This window comes from Phodopus roborovskii, unplaced genomic scaffold, assembly GCF_943737965.1.
Source record: "Phodopus roborovskii unplaced genomic scaffold, PHOROB, whole genome shotgun sequence".
NCBI classification, from domain to species: Eukaryota; Metazoa; Chordata; class Mammalia; order Rodentia; family Cricetidae; genus Phodopus; species Phodopus roborovskii.
Genome location: NW_026126409.1, coordinates 12,558,955 through 12,575,247, shown reverse-complemented (window position 1 = coordinate 12,575,247; position 16,293 = coordinate 12,558,955).

Sequence of the window (16,293 nt, the reverse complement as noted above, 5' to 3'; positions counted from 1 at the left end):
TCTCTCCTCCTCCCCCTCCCTTCCCTCCCCTTCTCTTTCCCTTCCAGTCTCCAGCCCCTGGAAATCAGAGTCTAGGAAAAAGACCCTGAGCTTTCACTGCCAGAGATAGACCGACCCAGTGAGGAGGAATGTACCTGAAGAAATACCGTGGGCTGCTGGCCTGAGCCCGGCCCTCCACCAAAGGTGGCCACGGACCAAGAACCGGGTGGCCCAAACAGAGGGAAGCAGAGAAACTCAGCAGAAACAGACCAGGGATTCTACTGGGGGGGGGGAGATGGGGGGCTGGAGAGGACTCAGCCTGGGGCTACTTCAGACCTCAGAGAGTTGAGCCCGCCCACACCGGTCATTAGGAAAATGCTCTGCAGACGTGCACACAGGTGATGTGATGGGAGCGTTTTCTCAGCTGAGGTACTGGTGGATCTGTGGTAAAGCATGAAAAAATGGGTTCTGCTGTGGGCATGCCCCCACCTGGCGCCAGGGTCATGGAGCTCTGGGGATGCTCTCCTGCTACCCCACTCGCACAGCACTAAAGTTCTGAGTAAAAGCTGCTGTGGGAAGAAGGGGTGTGGCTGCGAGGAAACAAGTGAGTAGACAGGGCACATCTCAGGTTCCTATTGCTTCCATTAAGACACCATGACCCAAAGCAGCTTGGGGGAAAAGGGTTTCTTTGGCTTACACACACGATCACTGTTTGTCATGGGAAGAAACCGAGGCAGGAACGGAAGCGGAGACAGTGGAGGAATCTGCCAACTGGCTTGCTCCTCATGGTTTTGCTAAGCCTGCTTTTGACCACCTGCCCTGGAGGGTGGCACCTCTCCCAGTGAGCTTGACCCCTCCCACATCAATCATTAACGGCAAAAATGCTCTGCAGTCTTGCACACAGGTGATAGTGGTTTTGCCCAGATTACTCTAGCTTGTGTCAAATTAAAAAAAAAAAAAAAAAAAAAACCAAGCCTGGGCATCATGCATAGTGGCAGTAAGGGAAAGTAAGTACTTTGAAGAATATTAATGCATTGTTAAAAAGACTTGAGAGCCAGGAGTATAGCACCCTGGTAGTGTTTACATAGCTCAGTGGAGACAAGGGAAGGAAGATGGGAGAGAGAGTAATGAAAATCAAGGACTCCCCACCAAGGGCAGCACTTGAATGCTGTTCCTCAGTGAGACACAGTTGAGGACAATTAGGTCCCTTTTGGGAGGCTGAAAGAAGGCTGCTGTGGGAAGGAGGGGAGGGGCACATCTTAGTCAGGTCCCTATTGCTTCAGTTAAGACACTAAGGGTTTCTTTGGCTTGCATGTCTCATCACAGCCCATCACTAGAAGAGGCCAAGGCAGGAACTTAGCAGGGGCTGTGGAGGATCTCTGCTTGCTAGCTTGATAACAGTGGAGAGAACATAGCAACCTGCATCCACACTGAGGGGGTGGGCTGCCCCTGCACAACCACTCAGCAGGCACTGATGATATTCCCACAATCCAGCAGGCTTTACAGGTAGCCCAAGAACAGACCCTCAGGAAGCCCTCAGGAAGAACTGTGGTTTTACACTTCTGGTGCTGCCAGAATCATCCAGTCTTTTTAAATTACTCTTGTGTTGAGGCAGGGCAGCCTCTGGGAGTGCATCCTCTGCAGGGAACCCCTGCTGCTCTCATAGGGAGACAGCCACACAGATGGTGCCAAACAGAACATCCTTCACCAGGGAAGAAAGAAGCCTGAGCTGTACAGGGAAATCACAGGGCATCTGAAGTGCAGGAACCACACAGCTCAATCTAAATAGATGTCAGGGACAGAATACAGGGACCACAGTAAGTACAGGGCAGTTTCTAACCTCTCAGTGCTTTTCTGAGCCTCTATTTTGTTCTAGACATGATCCCAGCAACTAGGGACATATCAGTGAATAACACAGATAAAGATGCTGGTGCCTCTCCAAGGGCTGGGACATTGGCATGCCAGAGAGTGCAGAATCTAGCATATAATAAACTAAAAGGTCTCTGACCCTTTTCTAAGGGGTATGGGGGGGGGCTTTGGGGTTTGTTTAGGCCACTGAGAGACCACTGTAGGAGCCAAGACATGTGTTAAGGAGGTCATGATCCAATGAACTGAGACAGTAGCCTGACCAGGATGGAGATTCACAGATGAGAGAGACGTGGCAAGGTTAGAGACACACCATGCTGGTACATGACTTCAAGGGGTGCTGTAACAGGTGACTTTCAGGGACACTGAAGCCAGTACATAACCACCAGGGATTTGGAGGCTGGTTTGTAACTACCAGAAACCTTGAGGCTAGTACATAACAGAGACTCTGCAGTCAGTAATATAGCACCCTGTTGGCTGGGGCCAGTACGTAAATGCCATTGAGTATGTCTATAGAGAAAAATACCATGAATTAAGTTAAGAATGATGTCTCATACCTGTAATCCCAGTACTCGGAAGGCCAAGGAAGGAATAGTAGTTCCATGAGTTTGAGGCTAGCCTGGGCTACAGAGAGAAACCTTGCCCAGTATTTGTGTCAGGGTACAGAGAAGTCTGTGATGCCTATGCATCAACACATGCTATTTGGAAGGTTTCAGAGAGGTAGGTATTTTTAGTTTGTGTTTTAAGTCACGGTGCAGCATTGAGCAGTTTCCAGTCCCTAAAAACAATTAAACATAAGAACAGTTCAGGAACACCTTCAGAGCCTCTTCCCAGAGCACCAATTGTTGGCAGAATGAAGAGGGAAGGGGATTATTTTGTCCTGGGGAGTTGGGCCCTGAGTGCTGTCCCTTCCCACAACCAGACCCATAGCAGCTATTCTATGTGCCAATTTCCACAGAGCCAGCCAAGGCCTTTGAAGGAAGAGAGATTTTCCTGGCAAACATGAGGAGGTTGAAAGGGGCCTCTACTGTCTGTATGGAACAAGCCAAGCATACCCTCCCCAGAAGCTCAGCCTCCCTTCATCTGCTACCCCTGGGCACCCAGGGTCTTAGCACAATCTTGCTAAGCCTTCAAGGACTCATGGTGTCTAAGACACCTGGGATGTTGGGGTGGGGAGAGATCCCTACCTGTAGGAGAAATGGAGGCAGCAGCAACAGACAGGCAAGGTGGATGCAAAGCTTTGCTCTGAGTGCTGCATGCTCAGACCTGGCTAGGAGCTAGTCACTGTAAGCAGAGAAATGCCCTGCTTGGCCCTGAAGGATCCCAGACCCTGGTAAGATGCAGATGTGGAGACAGATGGCTTCTAAAGAGATGCTGGGCATGTTTCCAATTCAGCCAATGACAGAGGACAGGGGACAGGCAGGTGCCACAGGCAGCTGCAGGAACCAGGCTCTGCAGGACCCGGGGCCTGTGCTAACAGGAGCTTGCCTAGGGGCACCAGATGCCTGGTCACCCTGGTCCAAACTCCAGGAAGTGGGAGACATGCCAAGTACTTTACAAAATTGGCCACAATCTGACTGTTCTGAGTCTAAAGAGTTGTGTACACACATTAGCAACACAGCTCGGTATAACTAAGTTCAGGTTGTGGTGCAGGCCAGTGGCTGAGTTCCTTAGTAGGTCTTAGGAGTCCTCTTGCAGACTGCATTGAGGTGTCTGTGCACTTCTAAAAGCTTCCTTCGGGGGGAGGTGATTAGCATAAAACAAACTGTACTTTTTTGAAGTGGAAAATTAATATAGGTTCTAAAAATACATTTACTTATATGTGTGTATACATGCATCTGTACATGCAATCACACATGTCATGAGTGTGGTGGTCATAGGATGGGCTTGTGTGGGTTGATCCTCTCCACCATCTGGGGCTTTGAACTCAAATAATCAGGTTTGGTGGCAAGCACTTTCACCTGCTGAGCCGTGTCCCTGGCCCCATGTCACAGCTTTTGACATACACACCTACAAAATTGTCAGCACAGTCATGATGGGGAGCACATTGTTTACCACTCTAGAGTTGGTGTGAACCTGGGAGAGCGGAGCCTAAAAAAAAATTTTATTTGGAGCATCAGACCATTTGTACCCTGAGTCACCCGAGTAAAGTGTGAAATCACGTCCATAGAGGCATATGAATTGCAACAGCTGACATGAACTCACTCCTGTCACACATGGAAGTGGCATGAAGCCACATTCCAAGAACAATTCTGTTCAGAAGACACTGAGGTCACGAGTCACGTCTTATTTTCTTGGTGTTTTCTCACAAGCACTCAAAAGTCTCCTCCTCACAAAGCTCCATTCTTGGACCGTGTTCTGACATACATTCATTGTAGCTGTCTTGGTAAGAAGGAAGACAGTTTAAAAATAACTTGTCTTGCCGCCAGAGTATTAAATCGATGGACCCCGAAAGTTATAACTTCCCTGAGAATCTGGTGTTGATGGGAAGGAAGGACTGGAACCCTGATGCCAGCCAAAGAAGGGACTTTCCTCCCAGGAAGAGATCCCATGCAGATCTGCCAACTTCACAGACCATCCCTCAGACTGGGGGGCCAGCGATGAGTATTGGATTGGGGCTACTTAGTGATTACCTCATGCCCTCTGATAAACCTAACCCTCATATTAGTACCCTGAAGACAGACTTGAGGTCACTGGACACACTCATCTGCTTCTCTTCCTGCTGTGGCCACATGGAGTAAGTCCCTCTCTGCTTTTCACATTTCAATTGCTGTGCTGGAGACGGGAGCCAAACCACACTTGGGACTGCCAGAGCCAAACCACACTTGGGACTGCCAGAGCCCAGGTTTGCACCCTGAAAACTCCATTAGCACTGCCGCTCCCAAGTGTTTCCTGTCTGTCTTCACAGCCCCTTCCTCTCTGCTAATTCAGCGCAGCACAGCGTCTTACAAGTCATTACAACGTGCTTCTTTGCTGTGGTTTCTTCTACTCAGAACTCTGAGCTGCAATTCTGTGTCACTCTGCACCGATACGTTCATCCATTCACTCAGGGGCCATTTGGATGGTCAGTGAGGTCAGGTTGTTCCAGGAGGAACTCAACACCATGCAGACGTGTGCTCTCACCTCTTAGTGGGTGGACTTGGCTGGTTGGAACATGGAGACATCATCTAGCCTCACACAACTACATAGCTGGAAAAAGAAGGAACATTTCTTAAAAACTTTTTCTTAATATTGTGGATATTGATGACAATTGTTCCAGATATCAATTTGACTGGCCAGAAGGATGCCATCATAGCTCCAGGGACTTATTTATGGGTGTGTCTGGGAGGGGTTCCTCAGGACATTAGAAGTGGGAAAAGCCTCTACCATTGGTCATGGTGTACAGTGCACAAGGCTTGCTGGTAAATGGCTGTGCTGTTTTTATGTGTTTACCACATGTCTTGATGTTTTAGAACATGTCCTTTTACCGATATGAAAAAGTTTGCTGTACAGAAAAAACATCGCAGGCCACAGCCAACATCCTCATCTGGCTCCCTTACTCATCTTGATGCTCAAGGCCCAGCCTGGCTGAAGCAGGTTTAAGTCCACGGGGAACAATAGTCTGGAATCTGGGTATTTTTAAAATGTAATCTAATTTAGATTTCCCAACAAGCAATTGTGAGAGATGTAGAAGCCTGCCTTCTGCTGGCCTGAAGATAATCAGAGATCTGTAAATTGCTTTGACATTTGGAGGGTAGCTAAGCAGTTGTGACAAAGGCACACACTTCCTTGCCAGCCCCAGATTCCTTCCTGTTTGCAGCAGAGTATTTACCAAAGCCTCAGGCTTCCTGCCCAGACTTCCTTTCCATGATCTCGAGCTTAGATGTTGCTTTAAGAGCAAGCCTCCTAGCAGCTCCCATATCCAGAGCTTTAACTAAGCCCCCCAGACTTCAGAAGGTTCCAGGAACCATAGAGTCAGAAGCAGACAGGCCTGGCCCTGGAGAGTACCTTTTGTGTGCTCTACACTGTAACTATACATTTCATGTACTGCCTATTTAATCCTCATTGGTGTTATGGGCTGTGCACAGAAGGGGAAACCAAGGCATTGAATAAACTTTCCAAAGGCAAAGGTTGGTCAGTGGGAGGTACAATTTATAAATCAGGTAGGTCTGGTCTCAAAACTTCCTGCATCTTCTGAGGGGGAAAGCATGTACTCACTCAAATACTGATTTTTTTAAAGTTTGACTCAGCCACCCAATAGCATATTTACTGATTTTATCTATACACAACAGAGTAGGAGAGTGGCAACGATAAGCCACACAGAGCCACCCTTTGAGAACTTAGCTACAATTAGAGCAAGGCACAGGTGACCACAGCAGCTCATTCAGGAAGTCCAACACATACCACCCAACCCTGGGGTGATTAAGAGCTCAGCGGGTAACTCAGCTTTGGGTTGGTCACATGGGAAGTGGTATCAGTACAAGGTAGAGCATATAAATGGTTTCTGGGGGCAAGTCGGACTCCATAAGCAGTCAGACCCATGGTGCCTGCTTTTCTGTCAGGGCCAGGGTAGAAGCAGAGAATCCCAAGGCCAGGTGGCTTGTGTTGGGCCTGAAGAATGGAGCTGAGCAGGAAGAACCCACAGCAAGAGCTGTGTCAGGTACCACGCACTCAGCCCTTAGGCACAGCTGTGTCGGGCACCATGCCCTCAGGCTTGCACCATGCAACACTTCCTAGGCATCCCCTCTTGCCTTTGCTCTTCACTGCAAAAATCCTAGAAGAGGATTTCCCTGCTGACCTGGCTCCTATCAAGCATTTGAAGATACTGGGGACTTGGGGTTTGACTGTTGACCTGTGGGTCTCCCACACGGGCTCACACTGCTCTCACACAGGATCACACGTGTATCAGAATGCACACACTCACACTGCTAATACATAAGACTGGCTCTTAGTTCCAGGCCTACACAGAGATGTGTCACAGCAGTGAGTGACAGCTGGACAGAGGCACATCTGGCATGATCCACACATTTCTTCCTGATATTCACCTGGGATCACAGAGTTTATGTGACCTCCTTCCACTCCTTCTGTTATTGTGGCTGAGCCTGTCTTGGTCCCTGTCCTCAGCATCTCTCCTTGACTCCAGGAGTCTCTTTCCTGGTTTTAAAAAAGTCTGTCACTGCCTATGAACTCTTGCCTTCTGTCTTTTTACTGTTGCTCATTTCTGCCCTGGGCTTAGGCTTCAGAGAACGAAAAGAAGTGAAAGGCTTTGAAAATATATCCACTGTCCCTCTGCTACAAGCTCCCCACAAGCCATGGACCTCACAGCAACTCAGTGCCCTGTACAGTGTCCAGCTGGGCATTCAGTCTGCTCTCTTGGTGTATAGTGAGGTCTCCTGGCCACATCGGGAGGGAGGAAGGAGCTGGTCTAGGTGTCCAGGAAAGTCAGAGTGCTGATACTCGAGGTTTATCTTCCATGAGCAGAAAAGGATGTTAGGGTAGTGACAGACGATGAGCCCTGTGATTGGAGTAGATCTGCAGGGAGGTGCATTTTCTCCATTTCTGCTCCTTAGATGGACTCTGAATCAAGTGATACCCAACAATATGCTGGAGGACAACACATTAAACTCCCCCAGATTCTGGCTTCGCCTCTACCACCTGCCGTGTACGTACATTTAGAGACCAGAGCGAGGACTCAGAGTCCCACATCAGTCAGATTGCCAAGGACCCCCTGATTTGAGAAGACAGGTGACAACTGAACCTAAAACAAAGGTACAGGCTTCATCTGCTCTCAACATCAGCCACTAAACTGTGGTCACTTTCCCCAGCCACCTCCACAGTTTGGCCTTTGTCAGCAGTTGTTTGGACAGCAATGGCCAGAGCCTTATGTCACCTGCAGGCTCAGGGCTGACGCAAACTCTCCTGAAACTCAATAGCCCATGAAATGAAGCTGGAGATGAATAATGTAGACTTAACACCAGGGAGACAGAAACAGCCACCCCTCAGCATGGACAGCTGGGACTCGAGCTCAGAAATGAGATGTCCTCGGAGACATGAATTTTTTAAATTAATAACATTCAGAGCTCTGCTAGGAGGATTTGGCAGCTGCGATACATGGAAACATTTACTCTGGCTGAAAGTCACAAATGAGCCTCTAGTGGCTCACATTTCCACAGGACAAGTGACACCCCACTCCCATCCCATCCCACTGAATGGGGTCTTTCCCAGCAACCACCAGTTTTTACAATGCCTCCTGGTTTAACCAAAAAGTCTACAAAGCACCGGGTGCAACAGCCCTATCCCACCCCTGAAAGGAGAGAATACACGCACTGGCCAGTGGGAAACAAGAGCCAGCTGCTCACTAGACCTGGGTGCCCAGAGCATATCAAATACTGACCTGCCAAGGAGGACAGACTTGGGCGATGCAAGGGCAGTGGGTGCAAGTTCTGCGCCATGATCCTGGTCAGGACCGCTAACCCACTGGTCTTGGCAATGACCAGGTAACCATAGAACAACATTGCTATGTATGTAGCTAGGCCTTTAGAATTAGTTTTTAAAACACCAGATCAAATTTCATCTTGAATGTCTAGGTAATCACATTTACTTCCATCATCATGCCCTCAGGGATGTCTCCCTTCCTGCCCTGTGGCTATGATACCTGGCTCCTGTTGGAACATGGCGCACAGGTCTGAGCAAACAAGACAGACTCTAATGTGACAGAATGGGCTGCAGTAGGGTGATGACACAACATTCCTCAGAGACTCGATTCAGCAGCGCTCATGTCCAGGATGGTATGCATCTGACAGCCCTAGATGTCAACTAAAGAAAAATCAGCAGTGTGCCACAACATAACAGACCAGTGGAGGAGATACCCACATTTGGCTCATGGGACAGGACCCAAACCTCACCCCAGTTCCTTTGGTAGGGGCCTGGCCATACCCAGGCTGGATACCATCCTGAGCATTTAGGCTTTTCTTGTCCTTCTCCAGTCTTCCCCAGCAAAAGGCAAGATCCCTGGGCCCAGCCACAGGGATGGAATGCCTCCTTTTCAGACCCTACTGTCTGAACCCCCTGCTGACAGATTTGCAAGTAGCCTTCTGTTCCTGGTGCTACCCAGTCAGGGACAGCTGCTTCAAGATGAAGGCAGGAGGGTGGCAGAAGGCAAGTCCCCAAGGCCATTTGTACACAAGTACAGCCATTGTTCCTCTAAGGAAGTCTGTGGCGATAGCAATGTGAAACCATGTCATCTACAGTTATAGCTTGTCGGTTTTGGAACTTCCAGTGTGATTAGTTTCTATTAGCCTAAGATATTTGATCAGCTGAATTCAACGGATATAATAGTGGATACATATATCATCATATGTACAATACTGACTTTCTATAACATAGACAGTGCCAGGGTGTGACATATTCACAGCACTGAACATTTTCAATGCTGTCAATCAAATAGCTGCATATCCAGCCAAACCACCCTGCCCAAATGGAGACAAATACAGCAGTTCCTAAGATGATATGGGGGAAGGGTCATTTTTAGCTGGCTTGCTTTACCAGAAATGCTAAAGGAACCCCTGAGGACAGGTGACCAAGGCCCAGAGCAGCATCCAAATTGGCACCTGGCACAGGGATAGTGACCCTTGAACAGGGTCACTTAGCATCCTGCCTGCCTTCCTGACTTTCCCACCAGGTGATACCAGAACCTAGTGAAGGAACTAAAAGACACTGCAAGTGGTTAATGAGGGTAAGTAGAGGGAGTGGAAGAGGGTCCAGTAGGCCCCATTTCTACTTACAAGACAGGAGATTGTATGAACCAAGACCTGTACTGTGAGGTTGGCCTTATGGAACACACAGATGAAACACATGTGTCAATGTGTCATGAGTAGATGGTGAATAAAAAATAAATAAAAAGGGAAGGACGTGACTGCTCCTAAGTGTGACAGGAGAGAAAGTTTATTATAGATATGTGGAAGAGTATAGATATGTGGGAGAGTCCAGAATGGACATGACCAGACTGAACTGTGTCACGTGAGGAGCGGGAGGAGGAAGAGAGGAGAGAGGGGAACCAGGTGCAGCAGCCAGGAGACCCAAAGGCACGAAGAGAGCAGGTAATCAAAATAGTTGGATTATATAAAAAGGGGCAGCTGGGGAAGAGCAGCCCAGTGGGGGGTGGGGAGGACCCTGTAACTGGGAAGACCTGAGGATGCAGGGAGAACGTGGCAGCCAGGTCCATGTTGATATGTTAAATACATACCTCAGCCATTTGACCCGGGTTTGAAACCTAACAGATTGGTTGCTTGGAAAAGCTAGCACAGAGGAGGGACCAGTACTAGCTGCGTGTTGCTTTTGCATTTTAGAGACTTGGTCTGGACCAAATACAAATTGTGGCAAGCTAACAACAGGTGAGTTCAGTGCCAGGGCAGCAGCTACGAAATGACTGTTAGCCACAAGATACCAAGTGCCCCTCATGTCCCTCATCCCTTCAGCTTCCAGTAGGACATGCTACCAGCTCCTGTCCTCTCTGGATGACTTTTACAATGAGTGGGAGCTGGTGGAGAAGCCTCCCCTGAAGCTTTGCAGATCTGGGCTCACTTGCATGCACTAAGGGATGGGTGTCCAATCAGCTTCCATGACACCCAGCTCTGATCCGGCCCTTTCCGAACCACAATCTACCTTAAAATCACTCCATGGGTGTCTTGGTGGCTCTTCGATTGCCATGACGAAATGCTATGATCAAGGCAACTTATACAAGAAAACATTGTATTTGGGGCTCACAGAGCCCATGACTGTCAGAGTGGAGCATGGTGCTGGATCCACAAACATGAGGTGGGAGAGAGCTAACTGGGCCTGGAGTTAAAAGCCGGTCCCCAGGGACACGCCTCCTCCAACAAGGCCACGCCTTCTAACCCTTCCCAAACATTTCCAAGCATTCAAACATGAATCTGTGGGGCCATCCTCATTAAAGCAGCACAGTGGGGTTTTAAAAAACTCCGTGTGTTGAGGCCAGCTAAGTCAGCCATGGAAAAGCATAGATGTTTCTAGAAACTGACCATGAAGTCCCTTGTACTAGCTGTTGCAGCTCTTTCCTGAGAAGTGGACTTTCTGCCATGGCCACCTAGTGGATTTGGTCTTGGCCTCTGCCCCCATCACAAACCTCCTTCCTTTCTTTTCTTCACACAGTGAGTGGTGGTGATCATCTGACACTCTAGAGAATGTCTGTGTGTCTTTGATTTATCTGTATCCCACAGAATCAGCCACATGAGGGAGCGGGATTTTATCTCTCTTCACCCTGGGCCAGGGCCTGGGCTAGGCACTGCTGTGGGACACTTTTGGTAAGTACTGCTGGTGGAGAGTGGAGATTAGCACAGGATGATTAATTACTCTTACAATGAGCTCAGCAAATCTTTCTCTACCTGTCTCATGCCTGTGTGGACACCACCCCAAAAGTCCCCTCCATGGGCTCCAGGAATCTCCATCCTTCTTCACGCCCTGCCTATCTTGAGTTGTCAGTAAGTTCTGTCTTATTCTTTACTTTGTAAAGTATTTCCATACTCTGGGAATTGAAGGAAAGACACACATATGCAGATACCTGACATCAGTGGCCACCAAACATGACACTCACCTGAAAGATCCAGGAGCACACCAAGGCAGAGGAACAGGAAGTTGTGCCAACTTTCCTTAGAAATGTCATTATTTGCCCACATCTCCCCATCTCCACAGTCCTGTCAAGTATCCTCATCCATACCACTCAAAGGTTTAGCTGTACTTCTTTGAAGAAGTGCAAAAAGTCTATCTTAGTCAGTATTCTATTGCTGTGAAGAAACACCATGACCTCTGCACCTTAAAGGAAAGCATTTAATTGGGGCTGGCTTACATTTCCAGAGGTTTAGTCCATTAACATCAGGGCGGGTAGCATGACAGCACATAGGCAGACATGGGCGCAGGAGAAGGAGCTGAGAGTTCTACATCTGGGTCCACAGGCATCAGGAAGAGAGACACACTGGAACTGGCTTGAGCAGTTGAAACCCAAAGCCCACCCCCAGCAACACATTTCATCTAACAAGGCTACATCCAACAAAGCCACACCTCCTAATCTCTCAAGTAGCGCTACTCCCTAATGACTAAGCATTCAAATATTTAAACCTATGAGGATCATTCCTATTCAAACCACCACATTCCACTCCCCAGTCCCCAAAGACTTGTAACTGTGTTATAATACAAAAATGCATTCAGTCCAACTTCAAAGGTCCCCATAGTCTATCACAGTTTCAGCACTACTTAAAAGTCCAAAGTCTCTTCTGAGACTCATAACAGTCTCTTAACTATAAGTCCCTGTAAAATAAAAATCAAAAAGCAAATCACATACTTCCAACATACAATGGCACAAGATATACATTACCTTTCCAAAATGTAGGGAAGAGAGCACAGTTGGAAATACTGGGTCAAAGCAAGACCAAAAATCAGCAGGCCAAACTCCTCACATCCATGTCTGACGTCAAAGTGCTCTTCAGATCTCCAGCTCCTTTCAGCTTTGTTGACTGCAGCACACTTTTTTCTCCTGGGCTGATTCCACTCCCTGTTAGCAGCTCTCCTTGGCAGGTAACCCACAGCTCTGGTATCTTCAACATCTTGGGGTCTCCAAAGCAATCCAGGTGCCATCTTCACAGCTTCAGGAAATGGCATCTCTGGGCCTCCACGAAGGGATGCCCTTGACACAGCCTGGCCTTGAAACTTCCCTTAATTTCAGAGGGAGATTCCATAATCCCTTTCTTCTGGCCTTGACTCTAAAGCCAGAACCACGTGGCTGAAGCTCCCAAGTTCCGCAGCTTCCTAGAGCTGGAACATGACCCCCTTGTTCAATTAAATCTACATCAGTTTTCTGTTGTTGATATTTCCTTTACTTCATAAGATTTAATTCCTTTTCACAAGCAGGAAACTTAACTGGGTGGGGTCTTGCTCTGAGATCACCACTCACTTTATTCCATTTAGCATCAGGCTTCTCTTAAATCTGTTTGTCTCCTTGAGCACAGAACTTAGCTCCATTCCACTTCCTGGAGCCCCTTTTCTCTTCAAACTTTACATTTTGAATTTTTCCTTGCTCAGATTGCTCTTTTTCAGTTAAGATCTGCATAAGAGTGGCCACGAGTAACTATACAACACGGTCAATAACAGGCTGTTTTAAGATCTCCTCTGCCAATGCCATTAATCCAAAACTCTTATACTTATCCCAAGGCAGACTTTTCAGACAAGGGCAATAAGCAGCCACATTCTTCACCAAAATATCACAAGAACAATCTCTAGGCCACTTACTAATATTCTTCTCCTCTGAAACACTTGACACCAGGCTTTCATAATGTACATTGCACTCAGCACCACTGTCTCCATGCTCATGGCCCATTAGACCTCAAAATCAATCAACTGCTTTCCTAATCCAAAGTCACAAAGTCCACATTCCCCCAACAAGCAGTGTGGCCAGACCTGTCACAGCAATACCCTGTGTTAGTGTTCTTAATCAGTGTTCCATTGCTGGGAAGAGACACCAAGACCATGGCAACTCTTATAAAACAAAGCATTTAATTGGATCTTACTCTTAGTTTCAGAGGTTCAGGACATTATCTTCATGACAACATGCAGGCAAAACATGGTGCTGGAGAAGTAGCTGAGAGTTCTACATCTGAATCAACAGGCAGCAGGAAGAGACTAGGCCTGGCTTGAGTATTGAAAGGAGGCTGAGCTTGAGTCTGGCACCTTAGGCCACTCAACCACCCCGACATTACTTGAGCATTTGAAACCTCCAAGCCCAACTCCAGTAAACACTTTTCTTCACAAGGCCAAACCTCTTAATCACTGTCAAGTAGCTCCAGTCCCTAATGGCCAAGCATTGAAATATATGAACTTATAGGGGCCATACCTGTTCAAACCACCATCATGTGTGAATAACCATCCTGTCCGGAACCAGAAGTCTACTTTGTAAGGATGTAGTTTGTTCACTTCTCATTGCTATAACAAAATACTACCGACAGGGTAATTTGTGAAGAGGTTTATTTAACCCCCAGTTTTGGAAAGCCAAAATGAGTGGCCCCATTTGTTTGGCCTCTGGAGATGGCACAATGGACTCACTGAGAGCACTTGTAGCCGTGAAAGACACAGGAAGCCAGGGGACTCAGAGGTTAGATGCCTGTAGTGGAACCCACTCTCTTACAGCCCAGACAGAACCCCACAGAAATAGCTAAGCCTTTCCAAGTCACTCCCCAAAGACCAGCTCCTATGCCCCACTTCTTAAAGGCCTCACCACTATGCACATGACTTCACGGGAGGTACAACTTCCAAAACACAGACCTTTGGGCATGCATTAAACCTTCATCAAACTACAGCCAGGCCTTGGGTGCTTAGCCTCACAGACCACTTGCGACATGACTTTGGATTTGGGAAGAGTTTCAGGGCCTGCTGCAGAATAAAGTCCAAACCCAGTTTGAATACAACACTGCAAAGGCTGACATGGCCCTGACGCTCATGGTAAGTTCCTGCCTTTCACTGGGTGGCCTCCAGCTCCCAGAGTCCTCTCTGTCTAGTCTAAGGTGTCTCTTCTGAGGGTGACGAATAGTTACAGTCACTGAGGAAATGAATCACAGTACAGTTGTAGATCTCTGAATAGTCAACAGTGGAGAAGTTTGTAGTACTTGTACCCAGCTACTAACCTGGGTACAAGACAACCTGTATCTCATCATCTTGAAGATAAAAAGGTCCCTTCCTGTAGAGGCCCTAGCACAGGCCTGTGCAGCAGCATCCATGACATCCCAAAACTGGTGTTAGTCCTCTGCTGTCTTCTGGGAGATTATAAACAAGGTGGCTGGCAACAGTCAGAACCAAAGCGGGTGATTGAAGCTTCCTGAGGTCAGTGTCCAGACAAGACCTGAACTCTAGGACCCGGAGTTTATGAATGCTAGGGGTTAGGAGGAATAGTGAGAATGAACAAACTCTTTAGGCCAAAAGGTCACTGTCCCTGAGGAGACACCTACTGTGGAGGCCACTAAAATGGTCAAAGAAGCCTCTAGGACAGAGTTGGTTAAAATGTCCATCCAGTGAGCACAGAGCCAGCAATTCCTCCTTCTCCACCCAGTAGCGCTCCTCTGATGATGCTAGCAGTTCCCCGATGTACAGCCAAGACCATGGCTGCTGGGTGCCTGTGCTCACTAAGCTGTAGAATGTCTCTTAGAGTGACATTCAAGCGTATGTGAGTGAGTGACACTCAAGAGTGAGAAGAGACCTCCCCCGCTTAGACCCCAAGAAAAAAGCAAAGCAAAGCGTCATGGCTCCCAATGTCACCCCTGCTCGTTGATGGGCCTGCAGCAGGGTGCCTAGATTTAGAGGAAGACCTACAGAACATCCAATTAAATCTGAATTCCAGACAAACAATGAATAGTTTTAGTTTATGTATGTCCCAAATACTGCTAAGACATGCTTACACTGGGAAGATGTTCACTATTTGTCTGAAGCCGAAACTGTACTGAATGTCTTGCTCTTTTGTCTGTAGTGCAGGGTGAGGAGGGACCTGGCACTGAGCCTATGCAAGTTACATGGGTTCCACCATCAGCTCCATGAATATACAGGGATGATGGCTAATGTCACTAGGACCAGGCCTCCCCCAAACCTGCTGTGGCTGCTGGAACCCACCCTGTTCACAGTCCTCAGACAGCCAACTGCCAGGGTCTTCAAATGAGAGCATGTTAGAATGAAACATGCTCCAGAGCATAATGAAGTAAAATGTCCATCCAGTATTTGAGCATGTGCCATGCTCAACATGTGGGAGCTTCTATAGAATGAAGGGGAAAGGGATGACAGGAGATTTGCCTTATCTACAGCACTCCACACTAATCATCCACAGGACTAGTGGGTCCCAAGGGGTCCCAGGCCATGGTCCAGGAGATATAGACACCACTCCGCAGCTCTTCTAGATCACCCCACAATTCCACAGTGTCAGATTCTCTGAGGAAAGCAGAATCCTGGCATGGACTTCATTAGCATCCAATATTAGTCCCCAGGATATCATGTGTGCAAGGCACAGCTGTAGCAACATCTGGAATCCTCTACAATGCAGTTGGCCTGGATTTTATTGGTGGCATGCTCTTGACAGATGTTTACATCCCTCATAACTTGGGGGACTCTGGTCCAGTGTTGCATTCCAGTGCTGGCTTCATCCAGCAAGTTTCCAAAATTACTGGGTATATATAGGTCACCTCCCTCACAAACAAGGAGATATTGGCGCACAGAGATGACCTGAGAATACAGACATCCACTACAGGTATAATGATTGTGTGGGGACTTGAGCACACACTACATATGGTGGTATGTCTTTGCTCAGGCATTCACCACACATGACATTAGCATGTAAAGAGTTGGGTTTCATGTGACATGACTATGACAATTTGAGTATATACCACATGAAGTATTAACCGAGGACAGAGACCATAGCTGTCT